The 18,249-nt window shown below is 42.2% G+C and overlaps 1 long non-coding RNA gene across 1 annotated transcript; it reads left to right on the top strand.

The window, feature by feature from the left end:
* Nucleotides 1-5,144: 5,144 nt before the first annotated feature.
* On the top strand, nucleotides 5,145-11,482 carry LOC117501961. Its single transcript, XR_004558142.1, has 2 exons — nucleotides 5,145-5,199; nucleotides 11,316-11,482. It is a non-coding gene; the product is annotated as an uncharacterized LOC117501961 (long non-coding RNA).
* The last annotated feature ends 6,767 nt before the right edge of the window (nucleotides 11,483-18,249 follow it).

An 18,249-nucleotide genomic window follows, 5' to 3' on the forward strand; every position in this document is an offset into this window, starting at 1 on the left:
CAGATCTGATAATCCGATAACAGATAATTATCGAAGATAACGTTTTCATTATCAGATTATCTCAAAATAACTTTAAAGACCATCATCGGACTAATTATCTTCTGTTGAATTTTTGTCTGATAACTTTTAAACCGATTAACAAAATAAACAAAGCTGAAACCCACCTGCTAAAAGTTTTGTACCAGACACACAGTTATAACCTTTGCAAACAAAAGAAAACTGCTTGTATAGAAAGCATTGAAATCCTCTGCAGACAATGAAAAAAACAGCCCCAAAAGAAAAAAAAAACATTTCCTTTAACACCATACTGATATGCTGGCAATATGACCCAAGTCATCCAGAGGCATACATCTTTAACTTAATCTTAACTGTTGTGTCGATGCGGGTTGAGGAGCGGACCTGCGTCAGACGGAACCCAGCGCTAAAAATAACCAGAAAAGCGGTTCCAAAAACAATATATTTATTCCACCCGCTGTGCATAAAAAGTGTAAAAACAAAAATAGCGTCCTTCTGGTGGAGTGACTGTTGGCACGCTCTCCAGCGCCCGCAAGGATCAAAGCCCGGCGCTCCTGGACCCACTACCACCGCCAAACACCCCCCAGGTGGACACGACAAACTGACTCTCTGTGAAGCAAAGAAGAGGTGAGGTAAGTCAGCAGTTACAACAATATCTTTCAAAAGACACACGCTATCAGCAACACATTCAGGTCTGTATCTTTTTTTAACTTTATGCAAATGAGCAGCTTCTCACAACAGGTGGAGGATCACTTATCCGCACGCCATCGCAGTGAGAAGCAAGCTGCACAATTCTCATCACAATTCAAGTATACTGTGTAACAAAACACCAAGTTACTATCAACAATTAATCAAACACTTAATCACCTTTGATGTGTGCTGACAGCATGTGTCCTCACCCTTCCTGCTTCACGGGCTCGTTGTGTCAAACCCAGGCGCGGTCCTCAGCGTCTCACAAACGAACATCACAAGGTCGAGTTCCCGGCAGTTCTGCTTGAATCACACATGACTTAAATGCAGAACGCCATCCAATTATCTGCTTCAGCTGAAAGTCTTTAAGGTTGCATGTGAGCACCATTCACAGGTGCTACACATGATGTTGATGAGGGTGAAGGATTCTTCAACCAGCACCTTCTCCACAGACAAATCAGTTCTCATGCCACCTGGAGAGCAAAGAAAAGAAAACCAAAATATCCAGCCACACCCCCCAACACACAACAGTACCCCCCCTTTAACGAGAAGCCTCCCGGCGACCGAACAAACTAGGCCCGAGAACAGCACCTCCCTCCGGGGTCCTCGTCAGGGAGCAGACAGCACCACGCACCCAAGGTCCACCACAGACAGCAGGACAGGGCACCGCAGCTGGCAGGCCGGCTGGCATCAACAAAAGCCCCAAAACATTCCCCAGTACAATCCAGCACACAGGAAAAAACACAAAACCCACCCAAAACCTCCCCAGGGGACCTTCCCATCAAACCCCGGGAAGAAAAGAAAAACTCCCAAACGCAAAAACCCAACACAGCCCCACAAACACAATACAAACATAATTGCATAAAAGAAAAATAACAAACAACCCCCCAGAATGATCTGCAGAGCCCAACCCCCCCCAGAAGGCCTTCATCGCCAGTTCCAGGAGGAACAGCCAGAACCATAATCCCACAAAGGTCCCCAGGTGTACATGGAGCAAACGGCGCCCCCCAGAGGACCGTACCATCAACCCCAGGAGGTACCCTCCCCACAACCCCGGAACCCCAGACCCGGTCACACTTGGCTAGTTGGCCCCAAGCCAATTCCCCCCCAGACGACCGTCCCATCAACCCTGGAGGTGGAACCCGGAAGGAAACAGAACAAAATCAAAAATCAACCCCCGGAGGACTACCAAAAACAACCCCGGGGGGATATAAAACGACCGTAAACCCTGTTACCCTCCCCGGCACCCCGAAAGTGGTGGTTCTCAGGAAGTGTCCTGACCTGCCCTTGAGGGTAGAACTACACATCAGCTACGAAACATTTAACAGATCGATGGCATCGGTGGAGGTGGTTCATCCAGGCGGAGGCATCGGTGGAGGCGGTTCATCCAGGCCCGAGGTGTCAGCTAGATCTGAGGCTAACAGCGGCTACGTTCGAGGCTAGCAGCGGCTACGTTCGAGGCTAGCAGCGGCTACATCCGAGGCTAGCAGCGGCTACATCCGTGGCTGGCGGCGGAGGCATCGGTGGAGGCGGTTCATCCAGGCCGAGGCATCGGTGGCGGCGATACATCCAGGCCCGAGGCGTCGGCTACATCCGAGGTTAACAGCGGCTACGTCCGAGGCTAGCAGCGGAGGCATCGGTGGAGGCGGTTCATTCAGGCCCGAGGCATCGGTGGCGGCGATACATCCAGGCCCGAGGCGTTGGCTACATCCGCGGCTAGCAGCGGCTACATCCAGGGCTGGCGGCGGCTACGACCGTGGCTGGGGCGGCTGTGAACGAGGTTAGCAACGGGGAGGGTTGGGGTGCGGCTACCGGACCTGTGGTGGTGGAGGCTACTGGTGAGAATTGTTTTTGTAATCAATAGTGGCCATACTGAGCCACGACAGTCGGCATGGCACCACCCAGGAAAACAGATAAACTCGAGGAAGATATAGAGGAGATAAAGACCTCATTAAACCATATATCAAAAGACATGTCTAATCTAGACAAACTGATGGTGGAAATTAAAGAACTCCAAAATCTGGTTAAAGAGAAGGACAAGATCATTAAGAAACTTGAGCAACGTGTAGATGAACTTGAACAATTTACTAGAAAAGATGACGTTATAATATCTGGACTAGAAACAAGGCATCGGACATATGCAAGGGTGGTGGATTCTGGTGGAACCAGTGGGGAGGATGCACCACCTGAAGAAAGACAATCATTGGAACAACAAGTTACAAACTTTTTATATCAAAAAGGTGTTGTCATCCATCAAGACACAATATCAGACTGTTATACTATTCCAACTAAAGATAGAAAAAATAAACTATCTAACATTGTTATACGATTTACAAGCAGAAAATATAAATATGAGTTATTAAGACAGGCAAAGAATTTGAAAGGAACGAGTGTCTATATAAATGAGCATCTAACAAAAAAAAATGCAGATATTGCTAGGGAAGCAAGACTACTAAGAAAACAGAAACATATTGTTGCTACATGGGTCTGGAATTGTAGGGTGTGGATTAGAGTGAAAGAAGGAACAAACGGTATACAAATCAAAAACATGGAGAACCTTACGAAATACAGACCTGAATAGACAATCAAATATAACATCTGTTGGTAATTGGACCAACAAAAAATCAGATCAAACATGGAAACAGAGGATAAAATATATGACATAGACACTAATATTGATGAAAGTATATTTGACTTAAAAACGATTGGTTGTGAGTATTATACAGTAGAACAGCTGAATAGTGAAAAAATTGCAGAAGATACCCTGTCACTCATACATATAAACAGTCGAAGCTTGTATTGTAAAATGTCACAAATAAAAGATTATTTAAATCAGTTTAAAAATAGATTTAGTATTGTTGCAATCACTGAATCTTGGCTTAAAGATGATCTCATGGATGAAGTTCAAATGGAGGGATATGAGCTGTATTTTGTAAACAGAAGATATAAAAAAGGCGGTGGTGTTGCTCTGTATACAAAAACAGATCTGATGTGTACAATTGTTGAAGAAATGACAATTATGAATGATGTCATAGAAATTGTAACAGTGGAACTTGTACATGAAACATCTAAGAAAACACCAAGTTACTATCAACAATTAATCAAACACTTAATCACCTTTGATGTGTGCTGACAGCATGTGTCCTCACCCTTCCTGCTTCACGGGCTCGTTGTGTCAAACCCAGGCGCGGTCCTCAGCGTCTCACAAACGAACATCACAAGGTCGAGTTCCCGGCAGTTCTGCTTGAATCACACATGACTTAAATGCAGAACGCCATCCAATTATCTGCTTCAGCTGAAAGTCTTTAAGGTTGCATGTGAGCACCATTCACAGGTGCTACACATGATGTTGATGAGGGTGAAGGATTCTTCAGCCAGCACCTTCTCCACAGACAAATCAGTTCTCATGCCACCTGGAGAGCAAAGAAAAGAAAACCAAAATATCCAGCCACACCCCCCAACACACAACACTTAACAATATGACTTTATTTTTCAAGACCATGACTGGACCTTCATAATTCATCCAAGGCTGGCTTTACAGCTGCTCTCAAGAGTGCCGCTGTGCTAGGAGGGCTGTAATAAACAAGAGCTTCCAGCAAGGGCCGAATATTGAAAGAAAAAAGTGTGGTCTTATTGTTTGGGTCTTGGGGTGTCTCTGTCTGTGCTCGGAGCGCTGTACAGCTTCCAGCAGCAGCAGACTGTGGAAAGAAAAAAGTATGGTCTTATTGTTTGGGTCTGTTATTTTTAATATTATTAGAAGCTACTAAATTTCTTTTAGTAGTAGTTGTAAATGTGCCAGAGATATTAGAATTTATCTGTTATTGGTTATCTGTAACGTCCGATAAATTTTTGGGTGGTTTATTGTTTTATCTTTATCGAAGATAACTTTTCAGTTATCTGATTATCTGTTATCGAAGTTAATTTTTTGGTTATCTGTGCCCACCACTGCCTTTGGGTTTCTCCAATGGAACGGACAACGGGAGAGGAGAGGGGATGGAGTGAATGGGCTAAAAGTCAGTTACACCTTGACTTTCTTTCAAAAAACACACATCTCATTCATAAATTTGTAAATACAGGCCTATAGACCCATTTACTGAGTACAAACACTGACGGCTGCGCGCGCATCCTGGCAGTGGAAGCATGGCGGCGAGCGGAGGCTTGTCAAGCTACGCCGGTGCATTATCGGCGAAAGATCGCGAAGCTTACTTTAAAAAGCTCAGTGGCCTGATATTTACCTATATTTGATTGAGAACCTAGCATGTACACAAGAGATAAGATGCGAGTGTACAAATCTCTTGATGCGTATGACTACGTAATTTGCGGACATGTACAGGTGGTGAGATACCATGACATCGACGAAGAGTTCTGTGTCTTAAAGTCTGAAATCCTTCCCAGTCAAAGGCAAGGGCGGAAGACTAAGATGTATAAGGCATGGGTAAAATCAACAAAGTGGAGAACGACCATACACACAGCAAACTGCACCTGTATGGCTGGGTAAGTATTATTTTTGTGCTGATTTCACTTTCTTTGCTGTAACAAAAATTAGCATGTATCATTGTTCAGATAACTTGGTGATAATCAGGGTTTGAAACTATTTTCATACACTTTATACCAGCCAACAGCAGAAGGCATACGAAAAACAAGTGTGTATAAATTCCAATGTGAACCTGATTGAACGTGGTTAGGATACATTCAAGAACTTCTATTAATTATTAATTAAAATATAAATAAATAGCTGAGAACCAGTGTTAATTTCAAGCCCTGGTTATATTATTAAATTATATATAATGGAGAATACTATGTTGTTTATGTCTTTTTACATTACAGTCTTGCATCTTGCTGCAGCCATGCAGCTGCAATACTATTCAAAATAGAGCTTTGTGTTAGAATGGGAAAGACGGAGAAAGCAGCAGTTACTTCAAATCAAATCAATTCAATTTATTTATATAGCGCCAAATCACAACAAACAGTCGCCCCAGATGCTTATATTGTAAGGCAAAAGCCATAATTACACTAAAACCCCAATGGTCAAAACGACCTCCTATGAGCAAGCACTTGGCGACAGTGGGAAGGAAACTCCCTTTTAACAGAAGAAAACCTCCAGCAGAACCAGGCTCAGGGAGGGGCAATCTTCTGCTGGGACTGGTTGGGGCTGAGGGGAATCAGGAAAAAGACATGCTGTGGAAGAGAGCAGAGATCAATCACTAATGATTAAAAGCAGAGTGGTGCATACAGAGCAAAAAGAGGTGAATAAAAAGGAACAGAAACAATGGGTGCATCATGGGAAACCCCCAGCAGTCTAGGTCTATAGCAGCATAACTAAATCAAATCAAATCAAATCAATTTTATTTATATAGCGCCAAATCACAACAAACAGTTGCCCTAAGGCGCTTTATATTGTAAGGCAAGGCCATACAATAATTACGGAAAAACCCCAACGGTCAAAACGACCCCCTGTGAGCAAGCACTTGGCGACAGTGGGAAGGAAAAACTCCCTCTTAAAAGGAAGAAACCTCCAGCAGAACCAGGCTCAGGGAGGGGCAGTCTTCTGCTGGGACTGGTTGGGGCTGAGGGAGGAGAACCAGGAAAAAGACTGCTGTGAGGGGAGCAGAGATCAATCACTAATGATTAAATGCAGAGTGGTGCATACAGAACAAAAAGAGAAGAAACACTCAGTGCATCATGGGAACCCCCCAGCAGTCTAAGTCTATAGCAGCATAACTAAGGGATGGTTCAGGGGTCACCCCGATCCAGCCCTAACTATAAGCTTTAGCAAAAGGAAAGTTTTAAGCCTAATCTTAAAAGTAGAGAGGGTGTCTGTTTCCCTGATCTGAATTGGGAGCTGGTTCCACAGGAGAGGAGCCTGAAAGCTGAAGGCTCTGCCTCCCATTCTACTCTTACAAACCCTAGGAACTACAAGTAAAGCCTGCAGTCTGAGAGCGAAGCGCTCTATTGGGGTGATATGGTACTATGAGGTCCCTAAGATAAGATGGGACCTGATTATTCAAACCTTATAAGTAAGAAGAAGAATTTTAAATTCTATTCTAGAATTAACAGGAAGCCAGTGAAGAGAGGCCAATATGGGTGAGATATGCTCTCTCCTTCTACTCCCCGTTAGTACTCTAGCTGCAGCATTTTGAATTAACTGAAGGCTTTTCAGGGAACTTTTAGGACAACCTGATAATAATGAATTACAATAGTCCAGCCTAGAGGAAATAAATGCATGAATTAGTTTTTCAGCATCACTCTGAGACAAGACCTTTCTAATTTTAGAGATATTGCGTAAATACAAAAAAGCAGTCCTACATAATTGTGTAATATGCGCATTGAATGACATATCCTGATCAGAAAATGACTCCAAGATTTCTCACAATATTTCTAGAGGTCAGGGTAATGCCATCCAGAGTAAGGATCTGGTTAGACACCATGTTTCTAAGATTTGTGGGGCCAAGTACAATAACTTCAGTTTTATCTGAGTTTAAAAGCAGTGAAATTAGAGGTCATCCATGTCTTATGTCTGTAGGACAATCCTGCAGTTTAGCTAATTGGTGTTGTGTCCTCTGGGCTTCATGGATAGATAAAGCTGGGTATCATCTGCGTAACAATGAAAATTTAAGCATGCCGTCTAATAATACTGCCTAAGGGAAACATGTATAAAGTGAATAAAATTGGTCCTAGCACAGAACCTTGTGGAACTCCATAATTAACGTTAGTCTGTGAAGAAGACTCCCCATTTACATGAACAAATTGTAATCTACTAGATAAATATGATTCAAACCACTGCAGCACAGTGCCTTTAATACCTATGGCATGCTCTGATCTCTGTAATAAAATTTTATGGTCAACAGTATCAAAAGCAGCACTGAGGTCTAACTGGACACACAGAGATGAGTCCACTGTCTGAGGCCATAAGAAGATCATTTGTAACCTTCACTAATGGCTGTTTCTGTACTATGATGAATTCTGAAACCTGACTGAAACTCTTCAAATAGACCATTCCTCTGCAGATGATCAGTTAGCTGGTTTTACAACTACCCTTTCAAGAATGTTTGAGAGAAAAGGAAGGTTGGAGATTGGCCTATAATTAGCTAAGATAGCTGGGTCAAGTGATGGCTTTTTAAGTAATGGTTTAATTACTGCCACCTTAAAAGCCTGTGGTACATAGCAACTAATAAAGATAGATTGATCATATTTAAGATCGAAGCATTAATTAACGGTAGGGCTTCCTGGAGCAGCCTGGTAGAATGGGGTCTAATAGACATGTTGATGGTTTGGAGGAAGTGACTATGAAGGTAACTCAGACAGAACAATCGGAGAGAAAGAGTCTAACCAAATACCAGCATTACTGAAAGCAGTCGAACATAAAGATATGTCTTTGGGATGGTTATGAATAATTTTTTCTCTAATAGTTAAAATTGTATTTGCAAAGAAAGTCATGAAGTCATTACTAGTTAAAGTTAAAGGAATACTCAGCTCAATAGAGCTCTGACTCTTTGCTAGCCCGGCTACAGTGCTGAAAAGAAACCTGGGGTTGTTCTTATTTTCTTCAATTAGTGATGAATAGTAAGATGTCCTAGCTTTACAGAGGGCTTTTTTATAGAGCAACAGACTCTTTTTCCAGGCTAAAATGAAGATCTTCTAATTAGTGAGACGCCATTTCCTCTCCATCTTATGGGTTATCTGCTTTAAGCTGCAAGTTTGTGGGTTAAACCACGGCGTCAGGCACTTCTGATTTAAGGCTCTCTTTTTCAGAGTAGCTACAGCATCCAAAGTTGTGCTCAATGAGGATGTAAAGCTATTGACGAGATACTCTATCTCACTCACAGAGTTTAGGTAGCTATTCTGCACTGTGTTGGTATATGGCATTGAAGAACATAAAGAAGGAATCATATCCATAAACCTAGTTACAGCGCTTTCTGAAAGACTTCTACTGTAATAAAACTTATTCCCCACTGCTGGGTAGTCCATTAAAGTAAAAGTAAATGTTATTAAGAAAAGATCAGACAAAAAGGGGTTTTCAGGGAATACTGTTAAGTCTTCAATTTCTATACCATATGTCAGAACAAGATCTAAAGTGTGGCTAAAGTGGTGGGTGGGCTCATTTACATTTTGAGCGAAGCCAACTGAGTCTAATAATAGATTAAATGCGGTGTTGAGGCTGTCATTCTGAGATTCTATGTGGATGTTAAAATCACCCACTATAATTATCTTATCTGAGCTAAGCACTAAGTCAGACAAAAGGTCTGAAAAATCACAAAAAAACTCACAGTAACGACCCGGTGGACGATAGATAATAACAAATAAAACTGGTTTTTGAGACTTCCAATTTGGATGGACAAGACTAAGAGTCAAGCTTTCAAATGAATTAAAGCTCTGTTTGGGTCTTTGATTAATTAATAAGCTGCAGTGGAAGATTGCTGCTAATCCTCCTCCTCGACCCGTGCTTCGAGCATTTTGACAATTAGTGTGACTCAGTGGTGTTGACTCATTTAAACTAACATACATGGACTTAGAAGAGAGAGACCTAATGTTTAATAGACCACATTTAACTGTTTTAGTCTGTGGTGCTGTTGAAGGTGCTATATTATTTTTTCTTTTTGAATTTTTATGCTTAAATAGATTTTTACTGGTTGTTGGTGGTCGGGAGCAGGCACCGTCTCTACGGGGATGGGGTATTGGGGGGATGGCAGGGGGAGAGAAGCTGCAGAGAGGTGTGTAAGACTACAACTCTGCTTCCTGGTCCCAACCCTGGATAGTCAAGGTTTGGAGGGTTTAATAAAAGTTACTTCTGGTGTGTGCTTGTGGAAACAGAGTAGGAAAGAAGTCACACCAGCTCCACTGAGGGAGATAAGCTTCTACAAACCAAAGACGTTAGCCAGGAAGTTTCCAGCAGCTTCAAAATTTGCTCAGATTATCACACCCAGAGGCATGTATTACAGAGGCTAGATACGTGTCACATACGAATGCTACAGTGTATGAGGTCTGTGAGAAAAGTATCGTGCCTTTTTATTTTTTTCAAAAACTATATGGATTTGAATCACGTGCGATTACATCAGCCAACCTTGAACCCTCATGTGCATGCGTGAGTTTTTCACGCCTGTCGGTTGCATCATTCGCCTGTGGGCAGGCTTTGAGTGAGCACTGGTCCACCCCTCCCGTCGGAATTCCTTTGTCTGAGAATTTGCTGAGAGACTGGCGCTTTGCTTGATCAAAATTTTTTCAGAAACTGTGAGACACATCCAAGAGGACACCATTCGAGAAATTCAGATGGTTTTCGGTGAAAATTTTTTGGGCTGATGAAAGATTAAGGAGTGTTACTATCGCTTTAAGGATTGCCCATGGCGCCAGAGGGCGTGCCGCGACCCGAGCTGCCGTCGTCAGCCTGTTTCAAGCTGAAAACTTCCAAATTTAAGGCTCTGTTGATCCAGGACGTCGTGAGAGAGCAGAGAAGTTTCAGAAGAGGTCGGGATCAGCAGTTTATCTGGACATTCCACTGTTAAAAGAGATTTTGTAATGAAAGACGTGCGGATGGATTCGTGCATCTGCACACAGCCCGCTCATTATGCCGGCGGCACAGAGAAACACCTCGTATTGGAAACCATTCGAAAGATTCAGGGCGGCTTTCTGATGGCTTTCAGTCGAGTGAATATCCGAGAAATTGTTTAACAGCTGGGCATGTTCGAACATGTCCTGTGAGACTTCCAACGGAGGTGTTTTCTGTGGCGCTGCGTCATGAGCGGCTGGTTGCCGACGCGCGAATCCGTCTGCACGTCTTTCATTACCAAAATCTCCTTTAACAGTGTGGAATGTCCGGATAAACTGCTGATCCCGACCTCTTCTGAAACTTCTCTGCTCTCTTACGACGTCCTGGGTCAACAGAGCCTTAAATTTGGAAGTTTTCAACTTGAAACAGGCTGACAACGGCAGCTCGGAGCGCGGTGCGCCGTCCGGCGCCGTGGGCTGTCCTTAAAGCGATAGTAACACTCCTTAATCTCTCATCAGCCGTTAAAATTTTCACCAAAAACCATATGAACTTCTTCGAATGGTGTCCACTTGGAGTGTCTCACAGTTTCTGAAAAAATTTGATCAAGCAAAGCACCAGTCTCTCAGCAAGTTCTCAGACAAAGGAATTCCGATGGGAGGGGTGGACCAGTGCTCACTCAAAGCCTGCCCACAGGCGAATGATGCAACCGACAGGCGTGAAAAAACTCACGCATGCGCACGAGGGTTCAAGGTTGGCTGATGTAATCGCATTGTGATTAAATCCATATAGTTTTTTGAAATAAAAAGGTACGATACTTTTCTCACAGACCTCGTATGTAACATTCTGGGGCTCCAGACTAGCTTTTACCAGGAGCAAAGTTCATTTATGTTTTTATGATCCCCACATACATTGACCAACTATCTCTAAGGGCAGATTGCAGATTTTTTCAGACACCCCCTCCATGTTTCATAATTTTTCATGCGCAGTCACAAAATTAGGGACAGAAACCTATCCTATCAGACATACGGGGCTGTCTGGAAACCTACTTTTACATTTTCTTCTCACACTTTCAAATGTGGATATTATGCAGCATATAATAACAGTCTATTTGTTGCTCTTCTATCAGTGCTGACAGATGAGGACATACAGGAACTGCAGGTTGTGGCTCCAGATGCTGCAGTGTTGACAAGTCTGGAGAACAGTGACACAGACACTGCCTCATCCGGCAATGATGAAGAGGAGCATCCAGGTTTACCTGAGCCCTTGACTGCTTTATTTAATGCATCATACAGGGGACCTCTCACCTCAGGAATACAGGACAAAAGCAAGGAACATTTCACAGACTAAAAAGTAAACTAACGCCTCATCAGTGTAAAAGACTGGAATCTGTTACCCGGCAACAGTCAAAGTCCAGGGAGTGGCACATCCATAGGGCAGGTCGGATCACAAGCACCAAATTTCATCATCCAGCCACATCTGACAAGCTTAGCAAACGTATCTCATGGAATATAATGCATTACAACAAAAAAACGTTAAATGTTCCAGCTGTGATGTGGGGACAAAATATGGAGGAAGTGGCACAACAGTGTTACACAGATTTTATGGCCATGTCATGCAGATTTCTGTTTAAGGTCCAGTGGCTTAGTACTGCTGCCTTCTGAGCCGCACCTAGGCTCATCACGTGATGGCCCTACGTTCAAGCTGCACCTGCTGTGGCAAAGGTGTGGTGGAATAAAGTGTCTATACAATACTGTCACAATTCCATGGATGTGCAGAAGACAAAATTTTTGTTTGGACAAATCTGACGTTTTAAAACAATCACACCATACTACTATCAGACACAGCTCCACATGTTTGTGGTGATGTTGAGTATTGTGACTTTGTGTTATGGTCACAGGAGGAATGATTGTGCAACGCATCCTCAGAAACCAAGAGTTTCTGCAGGAGACGACGCTAAAGGCAAAAACTTTTTTTTATCTCAAACGTGTTGCCTGAACTTTTGACAAGACAATATGACCCTGATTTGGCATCTCTGAGAGCCTGCAAGGTTTGTGAAAGGCCAGATTTTGGCAACATGATCAGCTGTGCCAAATGCAACAACAACATCCACTCAACAAAAATATAAACGCAACACTTTTGGTTTTGCTCCCATTTTGTTATGAAATGAACTCAAAGATCTAAAACTTTTTCACATACACAATATCCCATTTCCCTTAAATATTGTTCACAAACCAGTCTAAATCTGTGATAGTGAGCACTTCTCCTTTGCTGAGATAATCCATCCCACCTCACAGGTGTGCCATATCAAGATGCTGATTAGACACCATGATTAGTGCACAGGTGTGCCTTAGACTGCCCACAATAAAAGGCCACTCTGAAAGGTGCAGTTTATCACACAGCACAATGCCACAGATGTGAAAGATTTGAGGGAGTGTGCAGTTGGCATGTGACAGCAGGGAATGTCAACCAGAGCTGTTGCTCGTGTATGAATGTTCATTTCTCTACCATAAGCCGTCTCCCAAGGCGTTTCAGAGAATTTGGCAGTACATCCAACCAGCCTCACAACCGCAGACCACGTGTAACCACACCAGCCCAGGACCTCCACATCCAGCATGTTCACCTCCAAGATCGTCTGAGACCAGGCCACTCGGACAGCTGCTGAAACAATCAGTTTGCATAACAAAAAATTTCTGCACAAACTGTCAGAAACCGTCTCAGGGAAGCTCATCTGCATGCTCGTCATCCTCATCGGGGTCTCGACCTGACTCCAGTTCGTCGTCGTAACCGACTTGAGTGGGCAAATGCTCACATTCGCTGGAGTTTGGCACGTTGGAGAGGTGTTCTCTTCACGGATGAATCCCGGTTCACACTGTTCAGGGCAGATGGCAGACAGCGTGTGTGGCGTCGTGTGGGTGAGTGGTTTTCTGATGTCAATGTTGTGGATCGAGTGGCCCATGGTGGCGGTGGGGTTATGGTATGGGCAGGCGTCTGTTATGGATGAAGAACACAGGTGCATTTTATTGATGGCATTTTGAATGCACAGAGATATCGTGACGAGATCCTGAGGCCCATTGTAGTGCCATACATCCAAGAACATCACCTCATGTTGCAGCAGGATAATGCACGGCCCCATGTTGCAAGGATCTGTACACAATTCTTGGAAGCTGAAAATGTCCCAGTTCTTGCATGGCCGGCATACTCACCGGACATGTCACCCATTGAGCATGTTTGGGATGCTCTGGACCGGCGTATACGACAGCGTGTACCAGTTCCTGCCAATATCCAGCAACTTCGCACAGCCATTGAAGAGGAGTGGACCAACATGTTGCACTGCATGAGGCAAATGGTGGTCACACCAGATACTGACTGGTATCCCCCCCCAATAAAAACAAAACTGCACTTTCAGAGTGGCCTTTTATGTGGGCAGTCTAAGGCACACCTGTGCACTATCATGGTGTCTAATAAGCATCTTGATATGGCACACTGTGAGGTGGGATGGATTCTCTCAGCAAGGAGAAGTGCTCACTACACAGATTTAGATGGTTGTGAACAATATTGAGGGAAAATGGTGATATTGTGGTATGTGGAAAAAGTTGTGTCCTCATAATAGTCATATTCTTTAAGTAAAACACAAATTTACTGCTGGTTCTTTTGCTGATGTAGAAAATGCCTTCTTTGCTCTAAATAAGAACCATGGATCACAGTGGTAAAATTACAAATTTATTTATTTTTTGTTATTGGAAAGAGAACAATTAAAACTGCAGTAAGAGTACAGTTACAAGGCTAAACTTTTACTCAATTACAAGTACAGACTGAAATGTTTTCTCAAAAGTACAATTACACAAAAAAATCTATTCACTATTGTGATGTAATGGTATTTAGTTACTTTCATCTACTGCAAATAGCATAAGTTCTGTTGTGGATTTACCTGCTTTTAGATGGTCTGTTACCATTTTCCACTTAAGTGTTATCTCAAATTCATTAGTAGTTTAAAATTAAATCCTTTCATACATTGAAATTTGGTAAATATATTTTCTGTTCCTCATACTGTTATCAATTTTGTATGTTCTATTAGCAATATGTATTTTATTCATATTGTGCTATAGACCTACCTCTATGATAGTATAACTTTGTGGTATAACTCACAAACTCGCAGCTTAAAGGAGATAACCCGTAAGTTGGAGAGGAAATGGCGTCTCACTAATTTAGAAGATCTTCACTTAGCCTGGAAAAAGAGTCTGTTGCTCTATAAAAAAGCCCTCCGTAAAGCTAGGACATCTTTCTACTCATCACTAATTGAAGAAAATAAGATCAACCCCAGGTTTCTTTTCAGCACTGTAGCCAGGCTGACAAAGAGTCAGAGCTCTATTGAGCTGAGTATTCCTTTAACTAGTAATGACTTCATGACTTTCTTTGCTAATACAATTTTAACTATTAGAGAAAAAATTATTCATAACCATCCCAAAGACGTATCGTTATCTTTGGCTGCTTTCAGTGATGCCGGTATTTGGTTAGACTCTTTCTCTCCGATTGTTCTGTCTGAGTTATTTTCATTAGTTACTTCCTCCAAACCATCAACATGTCTATTAGACCCCATTCCTACCAGGCTGCTCAAGGAAGCCCTACCATTAATTAATGCTTTGATCTTAAATATGATAGTGATAATAATGATAATATGATAATGTTATTAGTTGGCTATGTACCACAGGCTTTTAAGGTGGCAGTAATTAAACCATTACTTAAAAAGCCATCACTTGACCCAGCTATCTTAGCTAATTATAGGCCAATCTCCAACCTTCCTTTTCTCTCAAAAATTCTTGAAAGGGTAGTTGTAAAACAGCTAACTGATCATCTGCAGAGGAATGGTCTATTTGAAGAGTTTCAGTCAGGTTTAGAATTCATCATAGTACAGAAACAGCATTAGTGAAGGTTACAAATGATCTTCTTACGGCCTCAGACAGTGGACTCATCTCTGTGCTTGTTCTGTTAGACCTCAGTGCTGCTTTTGATACTGTTGACCATAAAATTTTATTACAGAGATTAGAGCATGCCATAGGTATTAAAGGCACTGCGCTGCGGTGGTTTGAATCATATTTATCTAATAGATTACAATTTGTTCATGTAAATGGGGAATCTTCTTCCCAGACTAAGGTTAATTATGGAGTTCCACAAGGTTCCTTAGGCAGTATTATTAGACGGCATTGCTTAAATTTTCATTGTTACGCAGATGATACCCAGCTTTATCTATCCATGAAGCCAGAGGACACACACCAATTAGCTAAACTGCAGGATTGTCTTACAGACATAAAGACATGGATGACCTCTAATTTCCTGCTTTTAAACTCAGATAAAACTGAAGTTATTGTACTTGACCCCACAAATCTAAGAAACATGGTGTATAACCAGATCCTTACTCTGGATGGCATTACCCTGACCTCTAGTAATACTGTGAGAAATCTTGGAGTCATTTTTGATCAGGATATGTCATTCAATGTGCATATTAAACAAATATGTAAGACTGCTTTTTTGCATTTGCGCAATATCTCTAAAATTAGAAAGGTCTTGTCTCAGAGTGATGCTGAAAAACTAATTCATGCATTTATTTCCTCTCGGCTGGACTATTGTAATTCATTATTATCAGGTTGTCCTAAAAGTTCCCTGAAAAGCCTTCATTTAATTCAAAATGCTGCAGCTAGAGTGCTAACAGGGACTAGAAGGAGAGAGCATATCTCACCCATATTGGCCTCTCTTCATTGGCTTCCTGTTAATTCTAGAATAGAATTTAAATTTCTTCTTCTTACTTATAAGGTTTTGAATAATCAGGTCCCATCTTATCTTAGGGACCTCATAGTACCATATCACCCCAATAGAGCGCTTCGCTCTCAGACTGCAGGCTTACTTGTAGTTCCTAGGGTTTGTAAGAGTAGAATGGGAGGCAGAGCCTTCAGCTTTCAGGCTCCTCTCCTGTGGAACCAGCTCCCAATTCGGATCAGGGAGACAGACACCCTCTCTACTTTTAAGATTAGGCTTAAAACTTTCCTTTTTGCTAAAGCTTATAGTTAGGGCTGGATCAGGTGACCCTGAACCATCCCTTAGTTATGCTGCTATAGACTTAGACTGCTGGGGGGTTCCCATGATGCACTGTTTCTTTCTCTTTTTGCTCTGTATGCACCACTCTGCTTTTAATCATTAGTGATTGATCTCTGCTCTCTTCCACAGCATGTCTTTTTCCTGGTTCTCTCCCTCAGCCCCAACAAGTCGCAGCAGAAGACTGCCCCTCCCTGAGCCTGGTTCTGCTGGAGGTTTCTTCCTGTTAAAAGGGAGTTTTTCCTTCCCACTGTCACCAAGTGATTGCTCATAGGGGGTCGTTTTGACCGTTGGGGTTTTTCTGTAATTATTGTATGGCTTTTGCCTTACAATATAAAGAGCCTTGGGGCAACTGTTGTTGTGATTTGGCGCTATATAAATAAAATTGATTTGATTTGATTTGAAATAAATGCATGAATTAGCTTTTCATCATCACTCTGAGACAAGACCTTTCTAATTTTAGAGATATTGCGCAAATGCAAAAAAGCAGTCCTACATATTTGCTTAATATGCGCATTGAAGGACATATCCTGATCAAAGTAAAGTAAACAAAATGTTGAAAAAGTGAAGTGCTGTGAATACTTTATGGGTGCACTGTATATATATAATTTTACAATGATTGCACAGCAAAATGTAACATAATAATTTGCTGTCAACCAACTTGTTGAACTGTGACTCAACAGAAATACACACAGAAAGTAGAAGTTCAAAGTTTTAATTTGTTGCAAATTAAAGATTTCATGATAATTTAAATTGAGCTCCCACATGTTTTGCTCTCTGAGGGCATATCACCAGATATTACACAACAGGAAGTCATGCACTTAATTTGCCAGCATGAGAACTGATGGCAGTGACAGATACAGATCCTTTTTATGTCAATGTGCGGGAGCTGCTTTATTAAAATAACACACTCTTTCACTGAAATCACACTTTAATGCAAAACAATTACTGTACTATACAGCATCTTTTTTTAACAGAATGGTTCTAATGCCATTATAATGTGGCAGCTCCTGATGTCAGGATCTGCCATACACACATGAGTGTCATATAAATGTTTTTTAGGGAGTACCAGATCCAGAGATGGGACAAAGTCACCATCACGTCACTCTCAAGTCATCAATCTACAAGTCGCTAGTCAAGACTCAAGTCAGCTTGCAAACAATTTGTGGTCATTATGATTTGAGATTGATTTGGGACTTGCTGATTCATGACTTGAGAGTGACTTGATGGTGACTTTGTCTCACCTATGACCAGATCAGACATATCACTTACATTGTAAGGGAGCATCAGCAACAATATGTTGGACATGCAGAGCATTTCTCTCGGCATGACTACTCCATTTAAGGGTCACAGGGGGAGGGCGCCTGTCCTTGCAGTCATAGGGTGTGAGGTAGGGTACACTCTGGGTACACTCAGGGTGCCAGTCTATCCAGATATTCCAGCTTCTCACTCTGTCCCAGAGTGTAAACAAAAATACCCACAGAGAAACCTCATTTCTGTTGCTTCTTGACTGTTCCTTCAGTCACTTTCCAAATCTCATAACCATAGGATAGGAATGCAAGTAATCAACTGGTAAATCTAGATCTTCATCTTCTGACTTAGCTGTCCCTTCACCACAGGAGTCTGGTACAGTGTCAGCAAGACCTCAAACACAGCACTGATCAGTCTCTCAAGCTCATGCTCCATCTTACCCTACTCATGAACAAGACCCCTGAGTACTTGAACTCTTCCCTTGAGACAATAACTCTCCCCTTACCAAAAAGGGACTATGTACCCTTTTCCGACAGCGGACCATGGTCTCAGATTTGGCTATACTGATCCTCATATCACTTTACACATGGCCTTAAATCTGACCAGTGCACATTCTGTCTGATGAAGTCAACAGAACCACATCATATGCAAAAAGCTAGAGATGTACATCTGAGGTCACCAAACGGATACTCTCCAATCCCTGACTGTGGCTTGAAATTCTG

The sequence above is a fragment of the Thalassophryne amazonica genome, chromosome 20 (genome assembly GCF_902500255.1).
Source record: "Thalassophryne amazonica chromosome 20, fThaAma1.1, whole genome shotgun sequence".
NCBI classification, from domain to species: domain Eukaryota; kingdom Metazoa; phylum Chordata; class Actinopteri; order Batrachoidiformes; family Batrachoididae; genus Thalassophryne; species Thalassophryne amazonica.